Source organism: Mirounga angustirostris, unplaced genomic scaffold, assembly GCF_029215605.1.
Source record: "Mirounga angustirostris isolate CCGP_5_RB_7025 unplaced genomic scaffold, mMirAng1.0.hap1 SCAF_1, whole genome shotgun sequence".
NCBI lineage: Eukaryota > Metazoa > Chordata > Mammalia > Carnivora > Phocidae > Mirounga > Mirounga angustirostris.
Window position 1 is genome coordinate 179,672,701 of NW_026991709.1, and position 16,854 is coordinate 179,689,554.

The 16,854-nt window shown below is 42.9% G+C and overlaps 1 protein-coding gene across 2 annotated transcripts in view; it reads left to right on the forward strand.

Moving 5' to 3' along the window:
* The window catches only part of FRMD4B (FERM domain containing 4B), a 325,730-nt gene that overhangs the window by 65,606 nt on the left and 243,270 nt on the right, over positions 1-16,854 (forward strand). Inside the window, exon 2 of one of the 2 annotated variants that reach the window (XM_064593817.1) lies at positions 6,142-6,251. The exons of the other annotated variant lie outside the window; for it this stretch is intronic. The gene's annotated coding sequence lies outside the window, so the exon portion shown is untranslated. The remainder of the gene's footprint in view (positions 1-6,141; positions 6,252-16,854) is intronic. 2 annotated transcript variants of the gene reach the window in all.

Consider the following 16,854-nt stretch of genomic DNA (forward strand, 5'->3'; position numbering starts at 1 on the left):
AAACACTGTGTTGGATCACTTCAAGTCTCTTGCCTAGAGCTCATCTACTTTTTCTCCTAAATTTTTATTTCACAAGTTGTATTAAACTCATTATTAAAAAATACTCCATGTACCCATGCAGCTGGAATATAAACCATCAGTTGAGTTTCCAACAGACACAAAACCATAAGGATTTTGGAGAAATGGAAATATAGTCCTTAGATGACTCTAGAGAAGAAGACAAATATGGCTGGAGAAGCAAATTAGCATCAAATGCAAGATGACTCTGCTAAAGCCCTACCAGGTGTGGAGTTTGCAAGAGATAATCATATTCCCATCTCTCCAAGTTCAGAAGGAGGAATGAAGTGGGGATCAAGATATGAGATCTACTGATGATGAAGCCACATTGTAGACTTGAACCATAATGGTCTTCATTATATTCCATCTCCATATCTGGACTTCGGAGCCCAAACTTGGGAAGAGTTGCGGTGATGTAGTAGACCCTTACCCACTAGTCCCATAGAAAATTACAACAGCTCTGTCAAGCCCAAGAGTAGGGCAGGCAGAATATGCACACTTGCTCTAAGTATGCAGTTTAGGAGGGGAAAAGGTCAAAGAAAGCAGAGGCTGTATATTAATATTGGTCTTCGGCCATTCCTACCAAGTAAATTACTCCTAGAGAGAGTCCAAAGGTTTGTCCTCCAGCCTTCATCTCTTTTAGGGAACGTCCTTTGTCCTCTACTTGGAACTATAAACAGTGAAGTTAGTGAGAACCACTAAAGAAGTTAGATCCCAAATTGCTCTTACTTCTTTAAGATAATGTAGGGAAAGGGCGTTAGCCAAAAATACAGTTTCCCAAAGACTCACTTCAAGGCTCGAAAATGTGAATACAGGTACCAGTATGGACAAAACTTGCCATCCTTTGCAGCTCTCTATTCTTGGTGTGTCCAGTATGGCAAGACCATGGTCATTTGACCCATGGCAAACTCCTATTAGACAACATCTTAAAACTTGACTGGTAGTTTGTGGTAGAACTTTCAAAACAATGTCTTTCTATACAAAATCCTTTTCCAAGGAATAGAGTCATTTGAAATGAAAAGCCAAACCAAAAGCTCCTCATGAGCATGCTTGAGAAAGAAACACACCTTGACAAAACAATAGCCTTCCCTGTTAATGTAAATAGGATTTCCATAATGAACCGCGTGGTGGTGCCTTTCTGATGTAATTGCAAGAAGCCTCCTTGGCTGTGCTGAGAAATTTTATTTGCTACCATAAATGATAAACTTGTTTTCTGCAAAAGTAACCTCTTTGGGGAATACAGATCGGAAATATTCCCATCATCTTGGAGCCTTTAATGTGTTTTGCAGCTGAGTGTCTTGGGGTGTATTTCAACAAACCTCTGAACTGGATTTTCTGATTCTGTCCCACAGAGAGCTGTGCTGTACTGCTATTAATCTGAAACACTTGCTGCATCACAGCAATTTGGTGAAATTATAATTGAAACATGGTACTTGACCCTGAGGGGACCATGGAGAAAGGGATTTGGTTTGGTGGCTTCTCATGCATCATTTAAAACCTGCTGCCACTGAATCAAAGTCTCGCTTATATCTTAACTATGTGAACCCTGTATTGACAGTCATTTCAGCTGGGCGACAGAATACCGTGCTCCTTGCCAGCTCTGTCATTTTGTTCTATTTGTCTGTCTTTACTTTTCCATAAATTGGATTATTCTGATTAATAACAGGATTGTGAAATAAGAGCTTGTTATGGGATTCTGGTGACTATCAAACAATATAATTAAACCACCGTCATGCCGTCTAATTAAGGAAAAGACATTTGGAATTAAGGGAAGTTGGCAACGTTTGGTTATTAATTTCATGTATACAAGGTATTAAACTGAGCTAGAAGGGGATTACTGATTGTTGGAATCCTTCTGAGATCCACCTAAAAAGAAGAAAGGAAAGGGATGAAGTAAACAGGCTCTGTTAAATCATCTGGGGGAGTGCTCAAGAACATATCTTTTAAATCTTGTTTACATTCTGAAGTCGTTTTAATGAAATCGTTTTAATGAAAAATTGTAAAAATTTGAAAAAAATAACCAAATCAGTTAACCCTCCCTGCTTCTTCTGTAGCGGAGGCTGCTAGCTGTGCCTCAATAATTTCTACCCCCCCCCTTTTTTTCTAGTAGGAATAGAAATGGACATGTGGCCACTCAGAATCATATCTACATTCTCAGCCTTCCACGCAGTGGGTTGTTGCCATGTGACTACATTCTGGCCAATGAGATGTGATGTGAGGGATTAATTTTGGGGTTGTCTTAAGGGTATCGGGTGTCTGCATCATCTCTGTCTTCTTCCCAGTGGCTGGAGGCTGTCCTCTTCCTGAGCAGCTGGCTGAGATGAGATAGAGGCTGTGGGCTAGGGATGGCAGGACAAACTTGGTTCTGATAAGTGTAGAGCCCCCTTAACCAGGACTACCTATGCAAACTTGTCTATGAGGAAGAAATCAAGAAAGAAATCAACTGGATTCTTGAAATCCAGAAAATCAAGAAATCAACTGATGAGTCAGTTAAGCGTCTGACTCTTGATTTTGGCTTAGGTCATGATCTCAGGGTGAGATTGAGCCCCGTGTGGGCTCCACGCTGGGCATGGAGACTGCTTAAGATTCTCTCTCTCCTTCTGCCCCTCCCCCAGCCCCCATCTGCACATACGTGCATGCTCTCTCTTTCTCTCTCTCTCTCTCAAAAAAATATATATATATATCTTTGCTACACCATCCCAAACTGGTTCCTTCATTGGCCTTTGAAACCCAGGCTATAGAGCTCGTAGGTCTGTATTGATGGCAAAGTTGAGTGCTTCCAGCAGCAAGTACAGATACCTGGGCACACACAGGCTTAAACAGTGAGGCAGATTTGCAACTCTTAGAACATCAAGTTCACAGATGGGGCAGGCTTTTTGTGTTACAGATTTAGCGGCTCAACAATATCATGAAGGCCTCTGTTTCCTTCTCCCTGTCCTTCACCATCCTTGATATGAGCTTCAACCTCAAGCCGGTAGCACATATGGGTGTTCCAGGCCTGAGCACCATGTCCAGACAGGACAACATTCCTAGGGAAAAGAGAGACCATTTTTTTCTGTGGCTGCCTTAGGAGGGCAGAAAACTTCCTAGAGACCTCTTGCTTCCCCAGCAGGGTTCCATTCATGTTTCAGTGGCCAATTTTGAGTCACCTTCCTGACCCTGTCACCAACAAGGAAAATGAAATTACCCCTAAGCCAGACGGGTCCACCACAGGGGCCTGAGTAACATCTGCATCTCTGGCCATGTAGGGGAGGCATTGAGAAAAAATGAACACATGTTGAATGCAATAGTTGAGGAAGTGGATGATGCGTAGGCCACCAGAAGTGTCTCCTACAAAAGGAAACATAAAAGGATTTGGAAGAAAATATGCATGGAAAGGTTTATGTTGGAGATTTGCTTCAAAATAATATAGGAAAGGGGATGTGGGCGGAGTACAGACAAAACAAGGCTATCCTTGAATTAATAACTGTTGGAGTTCATGGGGGTTCATTAGACTTTGCTCCCTGCTTTTGCATCTATTTGAAATTATCTGTAATTTAAAAACAACAACCTTGAAATAAAGAATCTAAGCAAAGCAACAGAAGAAAAAGTAGCATGCGAAATTTGATCTGTTTTCATGTTAGCAATACTGTTACCTAACATTTATTAAGTGTTTGCTCTTTGCCAGGATCTCTATTAATCAGTTCAGAATGGTTTAGGCCAACAGATTTTATTTGCTGGTGGGACTGCAACTTGCAGAAGTAGCTTCCGGTCTAGGTGGGTGCATCTTTTGCTTGTACTCTCTTCCGTATTTGTGGGCTCTCTTCGTGCAGTGGCCTAATGGCTCCTGGCTGGCTCCCATTTTGTCAGCATCCCCCCCTTATCTGCGGGGGATGCTTTCCAAAACCCTCAGTGGGACAATCCCAAACTCTCTTATACTACATTTTTTTTAATACATACATACCTGTAGTAAAGTTTAATGTACAAACTAGGCATAGTAAGAAATTAACAGTAACAAGAATAAAATGGAACTATAAAAATATACTCTAATAAAAGTTTCGTGAATGTGGTCATTCTCTCTCAAAATATAATATTGTACTCACTGTTCCTGTGATGATGTGAAATGATAAAATGCCTACAACTGCCTGATGCAATGAAGTGAAGTGAATGATGTAGGCATTGTGACAGAGTGGGTTATCTGTCAAGAGGATCATCTGGCTCTGGGTCAGGGCTGACTATAGGTAACTGAAGCCATAGAATGCCTGTGCAGATGAGGGGGACTACTCTAGTTGGCAGCAGTGAGTCCCACACTGGGATCCCATTGACCCAGTGTGAATCCCAAACCCATGTCTAAGCCAGTCATGGCTAGGAGAATGTGGGGCTCCTAGAGACAAGTCCTATCCGCCCCCCCGGAACCAAGAGTAGTGTCATTCCTGCTCAAACACCACTGACTAGGACAGTCGGATTCTTGTAAAGAGCATCAAGGGACTATGCCAAGGGAAGACAGCATGTTTCCTGGGCAGGCAAAAAGAACAGATGGCCATTGTGCTTATATTCTTGTGTTTATTCCTACTAAAACCCCTAGGCGTATGTAGTTATTACCCCATTTTACAGATGAAAAACCCGAGGCTTAAGAGGTCAAGTGACTTGCCACAGTCACGTAACTGGTAATGATAACACTAGGATTCAAACAATGGAAGCAGGTTTGGGGGACCACATGTCCTACTGTCCACAGTGAACAACTGGCTGTGAATCTCCAAGGTCAGTTCTAAACTGTGAGATCTCATTACGGGGGTGGTGCGGCATAGTGGTTCCAACCATGGGTTTTGGAGTCAGACGGATTTGGGTCCAAACCACAGTACTCCCCACTCAGGTGCTGGCTCTCTTAATCAGTGCTCAAGGTGGTAGTGTTAGCCTCATTCCAGAGCTGGAGAATTTGAAGTCACAGAACCTAAGTGACTTGTCAGGATGCAGAGCTAGGGCACTAGTCCCTGTCTCCCTGGTCCCAAAGCCCGAGTTCTTTCTGCCCCACCAGCGTGATTCAAGCTGCCTCCAGGGGGGTAGGGGAGGGAGATGGAAGCAAGTAAGGCATGTTCTGGGTCCCTGCCTTTCACTTTGCCTGAGAAGTAGCAGTTTAAAAACCCCTTTTCAAGATGGGAATTCCACATCAGGTTTTGTTTTTTAAAAGAGTTCTCTGCCTTTCTGTTGATTTGTTTTAACATTGAATTATGGAAAGTCCGACTACAAAATATATGTATTTACATCCGTATACGAAAACAAAGTCAATATACGGAAAGACAAAATGATAGGATGATCACCCCTGTACTCATCACCCAGCTCTACTAATTTCAGCTCATGACCAACTGCGCTGTATCAATATGCCCATTCTCCCCTCCTTATCATTTTTTAAAAGATTTTATTTATTTATTTGAGAGAGAGAGAGAGAACACAGAGGGAGAGTGAGAGGGAGAAGCAGACTCCCCACTGAGCAGGAAGCCTGAAGCCGGTCTCGATCCCAGGACCCTGAAATCATGATCTGAGTTGAAGGCAGATGCTTAACTGACTGAGCCACCCAGACGCACCCCCTTCCTTATCATTTTGAAGCAAATCTCAGATAGCATATCATTTTTTTGGTAAATATTTTGGTGTGTATCTCCAAAGGGTAAGGTTTCTTTTTCCACAATGCCAATGTCATATCTTTAAAGTTAACAATAATTTCTTAATGGCATCATATATCCCATCATTGTTTACCTTGTCTTTTGTCTCATATATATATATAATTTTTTGCAGATTGTTTGAATCCAGATCCAAGTAACATCAATCTGTTGAGAATGGTTATGTCTTTTAGACCTCCTTTAATCTATCAGTTTCGCCTCCATCTCTTTTGTTTTCCCCTTGTAATTTGTATGTTAGAGAAATTGAGTTGTTTGACCTATAGAGTTGCTCACTGTCTGGATTTTGCTGATTTCATCACCATGGTTCAAGTCACTGTGTTCTGTCAATTGGTCCCTGGTATTTGGATATAGGGGTTTGATCAGATTCTGGCTAGATTTGTTTTTTTCTTTTTTCTTTTTTTTTAAGATTTTTTTAATTTTTATTTTTAAGTAATCTCTACACTCAACGTGGTGCTGGAACTCACATCCCTGAGATCAAGAGTCACCTGCTCCACCAAGAGGAATTTATGGATGCTGTGCTCTTCCCTCAGGAGCCCCATGGTATGGTGGGGGTCACTCTGTAATGTTGAAAGGCAGGAGAATAGTGGTTGGAGAGGGGTGAGAAGAACGGATTGACCAGGAAAGGGCCCGAGGAACTTTCTGGGCTGATGGATATGTTCTAGATCTGGATGCTGGTGTGGGTTACCTAGGTATTTGCATTTGTCAAAACTTACTGCAGGTAGATTATGCCTAATTACAAAATAAAAGCTCAGGTGCTGACACCTTGTTGGAGAGTGCAATCCCAGGGACCAGGGGTGAGGGCAAAAAGGGGTGAGGCAGGGAAGGAGACAAGGCAAATACAAGGAAGTGGGTCATATACAAGAGAGCAGGCCTTGGCTTTGGGACAAGCTGATGGCTTGATCTCACAGGGATGTTGTTGGAGAAGGAATTACCAAGCCTCAGGATAGCACAGATGGCGGGAGAAAGAAGAGTTTGCCTGACAGTCCCTGGAGAGGCCAGAGGGAATCCATGGTCACGTACCTCAGTCTGTGGTTATGATAGAGGTAACAGCACCTGGCTGTACAGCTGCAGAAACTTAGCAGGTAGGTCATTGCGAGGGCCTTTTAGACCAGAAGCAAGGCCACTGTGTAGATTCTGGGTGATGCACAATCGACTCAGGGGTAGACACACAAAACTCATTGACTATGGCTAAGGGTAAACTCTCCAGAGCCAGATTGCGTGGCTCAAGTCCTTTGGGCAAATGACTTAATGACTTAAGTTCTCTAAGCATCAGTGTCCTGCTAGCAGATGCCACTGGTGCTCCTGGGCCTACCCTGGGGGTTGTCTGTGGACCCTTCCCACACAGGCTGACAAAGCTCTTTGTGTCTTTCACCTGAGGGCCTTCCTTCTCTAACCACAGGAGTGAGCTCCTTGAACTGTGGACAGGCCAGATATGCAGGAGGGAGAGTGAATATTTCCAGGAATGATCCTCAACCAACTAGGGATGGGAGCTATGAAATAAAACTGCAGCTTCCTTGTCCCACTGTGGGAAAATTCTGAGGCAGGCTCACACAACCTCTCAGAAGGTTCCCAGAGAGATTGAGCCCTGGTTATTCACAGTCATAACCAACTCAAAATGTTCTGTGTATTGGCTTCCTTCCTTTCCCTGTCTCTCTCCGTCACTCCCCTCTCTCTGCTTCTGGGAACACTTCCCCAGAAAACTACTTGTCCCCAAGTCCTTGTGTCAGGGTCTGCTTTTGGAAAAACCCAACCTAAGGACATCAGCCATCAGCAAAATATTGTAATGATCAATTGGGACAATATAGATAAAGCCCTCAGAGCAGTGCCTGCTTCTTAGTAAGTATAAAATAAATGGAGCAATTATTTTGACTATTTTCCTTCAAGGTCACCACCAAGGATGACCATGCAATTTATCATCCAATTTGGGTAGGTTTGAGAATGAAAATGGGTACTCTGTGAATTTAAGAGACAACAGGTGAAAACTGGCATTATTTCTAGAAAACCAGGATGTATTGTCAGGCAACAGTCATGACTTCGTTGGAAAAGGAATTCTCTAAACAAAGGAATTATAACACAAATAACTATAAATACTCCTTAACTGAACTGGTTCATAATTTCACATTTTTATGTATTATCCTTTCTTCAAGGGAAGGCTCACCTGTATTGTATCACTTTAGTGCCCAAAAGGAATAATGTTAAATTTCTCATTTTCAAGTTAGTAATAAATTGTCACTTACAAAGAACTGACAAGGGATATCACGCACAGAACGAGGTGTTTTTCAACACAATTAAAAGAACTGTTCAAACTTCTCCTAGAAGAGAACTGAATTTTGAGAGAGTAAAAACTTCGTATGTAGAAAGCTAATACCCAAACGGGATGCATTGAAGGAGTATTAAAATTACTGTCTAAATAGTGTTGACTGAGAATAGTCACTTCTCACAGTGAAGAAAAGTAGAATCACAGCTCCTAGTAAGAGCTGCAAGGAGACTTGCAGCACCCAGTCTGGTGGTTCCCTTATAGATCATCTGGAAGAGCGTTAGCAAATATGCAGAGAATTGGTTCTCACCCTGTGGAGGCCACACATGGCCTAGAACAGGGGTCAGCAAACAGGCAAGCTGGACACATCCAGCCACGCTCATTCACGTACAGATCGTGTATAGCTGCTTGGACTAGACAGTGGGGGACCTGGGTAGAAGCAGTTGCAACCCAGATCATACAGCCCACACAGGCTAAAATATTTGTTCTCTGGCCCTTTATAGAAAAAGCTTGTTGACTGCTGGCCTAGAGGGATCTGTATTTTAAAAAGCTTTCCAGAACATTCTGGCATACCACCAGGGTTGGGCATTACTGCTGACAATTTGTGTCCTTCATTTATAAAAACAGGAAGCTGAAAGGCCCAGAGAGGTGAAGTAACTGGCCCAAGGTTGCAAAGCCGAGACAAGACTGAGAAACTTCTCACTTCTCACTGCCTACCATGGCACCCTCTATCTCTCATGATGTGATCCTAACTTCTGTTAAAAATCAGCCGCTTCACTTGACCACTGTGGAGCTCAGCTGACAATGATCAGTTTCCTGGCTGACAACATTTGATGATGAATAATACAGTGAATTGGCTTGTCATCTGGCAGCATAACTTTCTTGCATGCCAGAATGCCTTCCCTTTGTCACCGGCACCATCTGGATAGAAGACTGTGTGGAATTTCCAACAAATGGCATTTGATAGACATGTGCAAAGGAAATCTCTGAAGTGAAAGGCTTGTCGAGGGTGGCAGGATCATGTGTCCCAGGAGAGAGTCATTTATTCATTAGTTCATTCATTCAACAAGCATTTGCTGGGCCCAGTGCTGGGCACAGGGAATCTAGTGTCAATCTTCATGGATCCTATAATTTGATGAAGGAGGCAAACAATAATAGATATCTAATTAGATAGGTAAGTAGATAGAAATTGATGAGCGCAATTGCTGTGAGTGTTGTAGATAAGACACAATACAGTAGTAACTAAAAAGAGGCAAAAATTAGGGAGTGCTTGTTTAGCCCTGGGCACTCCTACTTGGTTTGTATGTACTGACTCATTTCATGTTCGCATATAGTATGGTAACTGCTATAATAACCCCCATTTTACAGATGGGGAAACCGAGGCACACATTGGTTAATTGGCTTTTCCAAGGTCACAGGGCTAAGAAATGGTAAAACCAGGAGGTAAATATACACAGTCTAGCTCAAGAGTCCCTAACCACTGTGTTTTATGCCCCCGTAGAGGGACGCAGACCTAAGAAAGAGCCATTTAAGCTGACTGGTGCCTTTGGCGATACCGGCGCATAGATAGTAAATGTATGTATGAATTAATTAATGGGAGTGTTCATATATCTACATACGTGTGTGTGTGTGTGTATATGTGTGTGTGTGTGTATATATATATATATTCTTAAGAATATATGAGATGTCTTAAGAATGATGTCTGGCATAAAACGAATTGTCTTGAGGCCAGCATTACCCATGCTCATTTCCTTCCCTTCCTTGTGTTTGAGCTATTACCAACTATTTCAGCCCAAACACTCCTACAATCTCATATGAAAGGTGAAATGCAATAATTAGATAGAGCTCATTAAATCAGTTAAATGATTCTGAAGTAGGAACCAGAGAACCATAATTTACTAAAATGTTTGAAGTATTAATATGCAGTGAGAATAATAAAAATAAGTCAAACTTACAAGAAAAAAGGCAATCGATCGTGAACACAGAAGCACCGAAGTTGTATTTATTGCATTTTCGTAGCATACAAAGCATTGTGCAAAAGTGCACGTGTTTGGGAGGAATCGGGTTGATTCAGATTCTCAGGGAGTGTGTGTGCCCTAGGGGTTTGTAAGGTTCAGATTCTCTGAGGCTACTTTGGGGGAATCAGCAGGCGAGTGCTCTTTAAACCAATTTAAAGTGACATCTTGGGGTACCTGAGGCTGTGGGTCTTTGAAACAAGTTAGAGTGCTTTCTGCCACCCAATAGAAGAGTCATGTTTTCCCTGGTTAACAAGAACAGAATTCACCAGGCACACCCTCTGACAGCAAGAATGTTCCTCAGGGCCATGTTTAAATCTTTATGGCCAACTTTGGTCTTCTCGGTAATTAATACCCTGAAGGTGTCCAAGCCCCTGTTCAGTTCTGGGGATATCTAACTCATGTGAGATGAAAGGGGAGAATGTTTGCTGACCACATATTTTTTGAAATCTTCAAACCTTTAACATGCTTTGTCAGCCCATCACATCTCCACCTTCCTTGCTGTCTTCCCAAACAGAAGAAGTATCAAAGCCTTTTCCCTCTCTTTGTCTAACTGGCCCATAGGGCCCTGTTTACATGTTGTCTTCTTAAAAACCTCATGCTGGGCACACCTGGGTGGTTCAGTCGGTTAAGCGTCCGACTCTTAATTTCGGCTCAGGTCATGATCTCAGGGTTGTGAGATCCAGCCCCGCGTTGGGCTCCACCCTGGGCATGGAGCCTGCTTGGGATTCTCTCTCCTTCTCCCTCTGCCCCTTCCATGCCCCCTCTCCCTCTGCCCCTTCCATGCCCCCTCTCCCTCTCCCTCTCTAGAGAAAACAACAACAACCACCACCTCATGCTGAATCATCTCAGACTGGGTTAGGGAACGCCAGCAGAAAATGCCACCCCAAGATATACTGCTTTGGTATATTAATTATTTTGAGCTATAGGTCCTTGAAAGGCAGCAGATATAGGAAGAGGCTTTCTCTGAACTGCCCTTATCTGCCTTAAGATAGGTCCTCTGAAAAGATTCAGTTGGCATAGATCACCTCCCCGAGAGTATCACCTACCAGGGAAGGTTGGGTCTTAACCATTGCAGAGGAGACTAGAAGTCAACACCACACTCAGACAGACTTCGTCACAAACTATCATACCTCCTCATGACACCACCTCATACCTTGTAACGGCCCATTCATCTCCTAAAAATTATTTCCTGTCCCTGGGGGGCCTCCATACCCCACCCCTTTCCCTATTAAGATGGTATTTAAGCCTGAATTCTAAGCCATCTCTTTGAGTGACTCATTTTTCTGTGAGTATCTCCTGTGTATAATGAGGTGTACATGTTAACAAATTCTGCTTGTGTTTCTCCTGTTAGTCTTTTATTACAGGGGTGTCTCCTAAAAACTCAGAAAGACAGAGGCAATTTATTTTTCCTCCCCAACATTAATCTTTCCTATATTTTCCTATACTTTCATAGTACAGTTTGCGTGGTCACTGTTGAACATCTTGTGTCTTCCATGAGTATAGACTGTGATTATCTAGTTCATTTTGCACACCCAGCATGTGTGTGGCCCCATATAGCAGCCTACTAAATAGATGTACAATGAAGGAATGGATCCTAGAAATGGATGAACTCGATTTCACACCATCTCTGAGAGCTTTCTGGGGCTCTGTGTTATTGGTTTGATATTTGCTTATGAGCTCTCTTAGTTGGAGTTTCTCTGAAGCAGAATCTAAAATAAGATTTTCAGTGCAGGAAGCTAATTCAAGAGGAGATTTCCAGGAAGCAAGAGAGACAGGAAGGGGAGGAAGGGAAGGAGAAAAAGCCAAGAAAGATGGTCTCTATGGGCAATTGGTTTTCATCTCTGCCAGGATCCTGAGGCCCAGAGGCTGGGGTATCCACTACTCCCTCACTGTTGAAGGTTGCCCCCAGGGGTGTTACCTTATGTTACCTGCTTCAGAGGCAGAAAAGCAGAGAGGTACACAGTTGATGCATGAAGTGAGAGCTGTCAGCATTGCCAGAACTGTCCACCTTGGCTAAGACTAAAATCAGGGCATTGTGACCACGGTAGGGGGCATTGTAAGTGTCTGACTACTAAGCCAGCAAACCTCTTTTCCAAATACATTTTGTAATCTAGATAGAAATGGTAAACTGTGCTTTGGAAAGAATTAAGTGGATTATTAAAAAAAAAATTTTTAATGTAAAGAGAAATCATCCAGGTCAGATTGGGGGCCAACAATAATACTTTCTGAAGAAAGGTGGCCCTGGGTACTACACTCTCCATCTTGGCCATATTTTCATTTTATTGGAATTCAATAATGACAGGCAGTATGCTGTAAAGTGTGCACCCTGGGACCCCAAGGACATGTCCCCTTGTCTGTAGACTGGGTACTTTATTTTTGCTGTCTTTCTTTTCAACATCACTTATTTTCTCTTATTCTTATTATGAAAGCAAAGCATGTTTATTCTGGAAAATTTAGAGAATACAACAAAGAGCAAAGTGGGAAATAAAAGCCATTATTATATTTCCCTTGCCTTGATACAGCTAACCTAACCTTTTTGCGCATTTCCTTTCAGTGATTGATCCAGTCGTTACAAAAATGTAACCATACTTCATAACATATTTAAAATTTTCACTTACTGTGAACATTTTTCTGTATTGATAAAGATGGATAAGCAATTCCCTCCCTCTCTCCCTCCCTCCCTCTCCCATTCACTCTCCCCCTCCTCCCTTCCTGCAACTTTTCCTTTCTTTTGTAAAAATAATTCTAATTTTTGTTTGTTTAAAAAAAATAATTTGTGTTCAGTGTAAAAAAATATGTATATATACATATGCATACACATATAGAAAGACACACACAGATACACACATACATATAGAGGTGTTAGACCAGTCAGAAAGAACTTCTACCATCTAGAGCAGGAGTCAACAAACTTTATCTTTAAAGGGCCAGATAATCAATATTTTCAACTTTTTAGGGCATGCAGTCTCTGTTGCAACAACTCAACCCTGTCTTCTAGTGCAAAAGTAGCCATAGAAAATGTGTAAAAGAATGGGCGTGGCTGTGTTCCAATAAAACTTTATTGACAAAAACTGGCTGCCAGTCCAGGGACCATGGTTTGCTTGAGGCTGATCTAGGGAAAAGCACTAATACCATTCTTCCAGAAAAATATATCTACTTTTTTTTTTTTTTTACAAAAATGGTATCACACTACATAAGCTATCTTGTATGTATTTAAATATTTATGAGTGTCTGCTATGTGACAGTTCATGAACAGTGGTGCGTACAGTTATGTGAACAAGACTGACCAGGGACCCTGCTCTTATGGCATTCACTGCAGGAGACACACAGCGAACTGAGCAAGTGCTCTGAAAGTCATTGGGGGGCTGTGATAAACATTTTCATGTATCATAAATTTTGCAACCAATTCCCTATTCATGGGTATTTAATTTCCTTAATTGCTTCTTTAAAAAAAAAAAAGATTTTATTTATTCATTTGAAAGAGAGACAGAGACCGAGAGAGCACAAGCAAGGGAAGAGGCAGAGGGAGAGGGAGAAACAGACTCCCTGCTGAGCTGGGAGCCGGACATGAGGCTCAATCCCAGGACCTGCAGATCATGACCTGAGCTGAAGGCAGACTCTTAACCATCTGAGCCACCCAGGCGCCCCTTCTTAATTGCTTCTGTTGTAGACTACACAGTCATAGGAATTCTTGGGATTAAATCTTTATGAAAAACTGGCATTTTTTACTTAGGCTGAATTCCTTAGAATGGAATCGCTGAGTCAAAAGGCATACAATTTTTTTTTTCAGTCTTTTATTTGCTAGACATTGCCAAACTGCTTTCTAGAAAACTTACACCAACTTAGACTTTCACCTGGGCTGACCTTTTTTTCTTCCCCTTACTTCCTTTGTGCAACCAAACTGAGCTTCATGAATTGACAAAGTAAGAAACAGAGGAGCCCTCTTTCAGATGTTTTGTCTCTGGGGACATCCTGTGATTTGATCCCTCTATAATGGTTAGAAATAAATCTCAGAAGTTCTTTAGAACTAGCTGACACCAGTTATTAACTGCCTTTACTGTCTGCCAGAAACTATGCTAAGCCCTTCATGTGCCTGATCTGAATTAAGCCTCTGAACAAAATGGAGCTGAGAAGCTACAAACCGCCTGAAGGTGGAGCAGGACCATGACTTTGAACTAGAGGAGACGTCTCAAGCTGGCAGCCCCACAGTCTGTTTTCTTTGGTTTACACAGTGTGGCCCAGTACGATGTTTAAAAATGTATCGACATGGTTCTAAACATTTTAAAACTGGAAAATGTTGCATAAAATTTATTGATCTGGTTCTAAACATTTTAAAACTGGAAAATGTCCCTACTTAAAGCTGCAAAGTTTGCAAGATCTAGGCACCCTGGGGCCCCGTTCCCACGTATTGACCGTGGGGTGGGTCAGAGGGTGGCTCTTTCTGCACTGGGGACTTGCATTCAGATAAAGATATTATTGAGCTGAGATTAGCAACCGCTCTGAAATTCATCCTCTTTCAAACCAATAGTAACTTTTTGTTGGGACAGGACAGGGAAGTGTGGGGAGAATGGGCATCCTGCCTCCTCGCCCAATTCACTTCTCTTATTTCGTTGCTTGCCTGAATTTGTGGCCCTGCTATTAAGCGCTGGGCTACAGGACAAGACAAGACTAAGGGGAAGGAGGCAGATGTAGGTTCAGCCACCACTGTGACCCATCATGGGCCCTGCTGGAGGGGACACTTCAACGGCTTCCTTAGGTGAGGGTATACCAGTGGTTGGGGGACAGCCAGCAAGATGACTCTTGGTTTCTGGGCTCCTGCCTCTCTCCTCACACACACTTCTTTCTCATTTGTGCTTTCTTCATCCTCCAAATTCCATTATAGTACATAAATTCCTGTAGTAGGTCTCCCTACTCCACCTCACCTTAGAGAACGGACTTAGCCGTGATGTGCACACAAAGGGTCAGACCATTGTCTCCTTCCCTTTCCTAGTCCATCTCTCCACCAAATGTCACTACCCACAGCCAGGCCCTGCGCCCACCCATCCCTTGTTTGGGACCATGCACAGATTGACTTTCTGCTGGGAATGGTTCTGGCATTTGCTTAGCTCGTAACTCTGTGGCTAGAGAGCAAACTGGGGTTCTGACAGGCCTCATGACTCTGGGAGCCAGTGCTGGGCTAGCTCGAGTCTTTACCTGGCATTGTCTTTATGTATTTAGAGCCGGACTGTGCAAAGAAGAAATCGCTCATACATAGCCGTGCTTCCCCTACCCCAGGCAGTGTGCAGGTGAGGGGCGCCAGCAAGGAAAGGACGATCTGAGAGCCTGAAGGGGCCTGCAGAGAGTAAGCACCAAATCCACATGTGGCCCCCGTACCAGCAGGAAGCAGATTTAGGGACTTCCTGAGGCCAAATGAGCCAGGAGAAGGAGCCTTCTCTAAGGTACTGCACCAAAACCTCTGTGTCAGGAGAGAGCGCTTAAAAACACCGAGCCTTCCTATTCCTGCCTGTCCCATTCCTGCTCCACTCCTTCCACGTGCCCACCTGGCAGCCTCTGTCTTCAGCTAACTCTCACATCTCCAGAATCTTCTAGAATTGCACCGTCCAGGACAGAAGACATTCACTACATGTGGCTACTGTGCACCTGGCATGTGGCTAAGCCAAATTGAGTGGTAATGTAGGTATAAAATTTACAGAAGGTTTGAGGCTTAGTAAAAAAAAAAAAAAATAGGGGTGCCTGGGCCGCTCCATCCGTTAAGCGTCCATGTTCAGCTTAGGTCTTGATCCCGGGGTCATGGGATGGAGCCCTGCATTGGGCTCCCTGCTCAGCGGGGAGTCTGCTTCTCCCTCTGACCTTGCCCCTGCTCATGCTCTCTCTCTCTCACAAGCTCTCTCAAATAAATAAATAAAATCTTAAAAAAAAAACATAGAATGCAAGCTATCACATTAATGAACTCATAATGGTTACATGTTGAAATGATAATATTTTGGCTATCTTGGGTTAGGTATGTTATTTTTTAAAAAGGTTTATTTATTTGAGAAAAAGAGAAAGAGAGTACAAGTTGGGAGAGAGGCAGAGGGGGAGAGAGAATCTCAAGCTGACTCCCCACTGAGCGAGGAGCCTGACATGGGGCTCAATCCACAGTTGGCTCCCAGTTTGCTCTCTAGCCGCAGTTACGAGCTAAGCAATTGTCAGCACCATTCCCAGCAGAAAACCAATCTGCGCCTGGCTGCAAGATCATGACCTGAGTCGAAATCAAGAGTCGGACACTTAACTGGCTGAGCCACCCAGAGGCCTCTGGGTCAAATATGTTATTAAACTTTGTTCTGTCTGCTTCTTTTTACTTTTATTAATGTAGCTACTGAAATTTGAAAAGTGTCTATGTGCCTCTCCTTTGTGGCTTATGGTGTATTTCTATTAGACAGTCCTGTTGCAGAGCACTCCTTGACTCAGCCACATCAAATGTGCTTCTTTATGACTTTGCCATGTATTTGTTACATACATACACACACGCAGGTGCACATGGACACATGTGTGTGTATATATGTGTAATAGAGTATATATTCTCCGTCTATCTAGGTAGAAGACAGGGTTAATGTCTCTTTACTCTGTGTTTCATCACTCTCTGCCCAAGTGCCCCTGGTACTATTAGAGATCCAGTGCATGTTCGATAATGATTCTTTCATTCATTTGTGTTGAACGCATACTCTGGGCCAGGCTCCCCTGGGAACTTAATAAACTTTAACTCAATAGCTGGCATAGTCTCTATAGGGTAGGAATTATTAGCTTTGTTTCAGATAAGGAAATTGGAGTAGGGAATTTAAGTGACTTGCTCAAGATCACCTACTCTGGCAGGAAACAGAATCCCAAC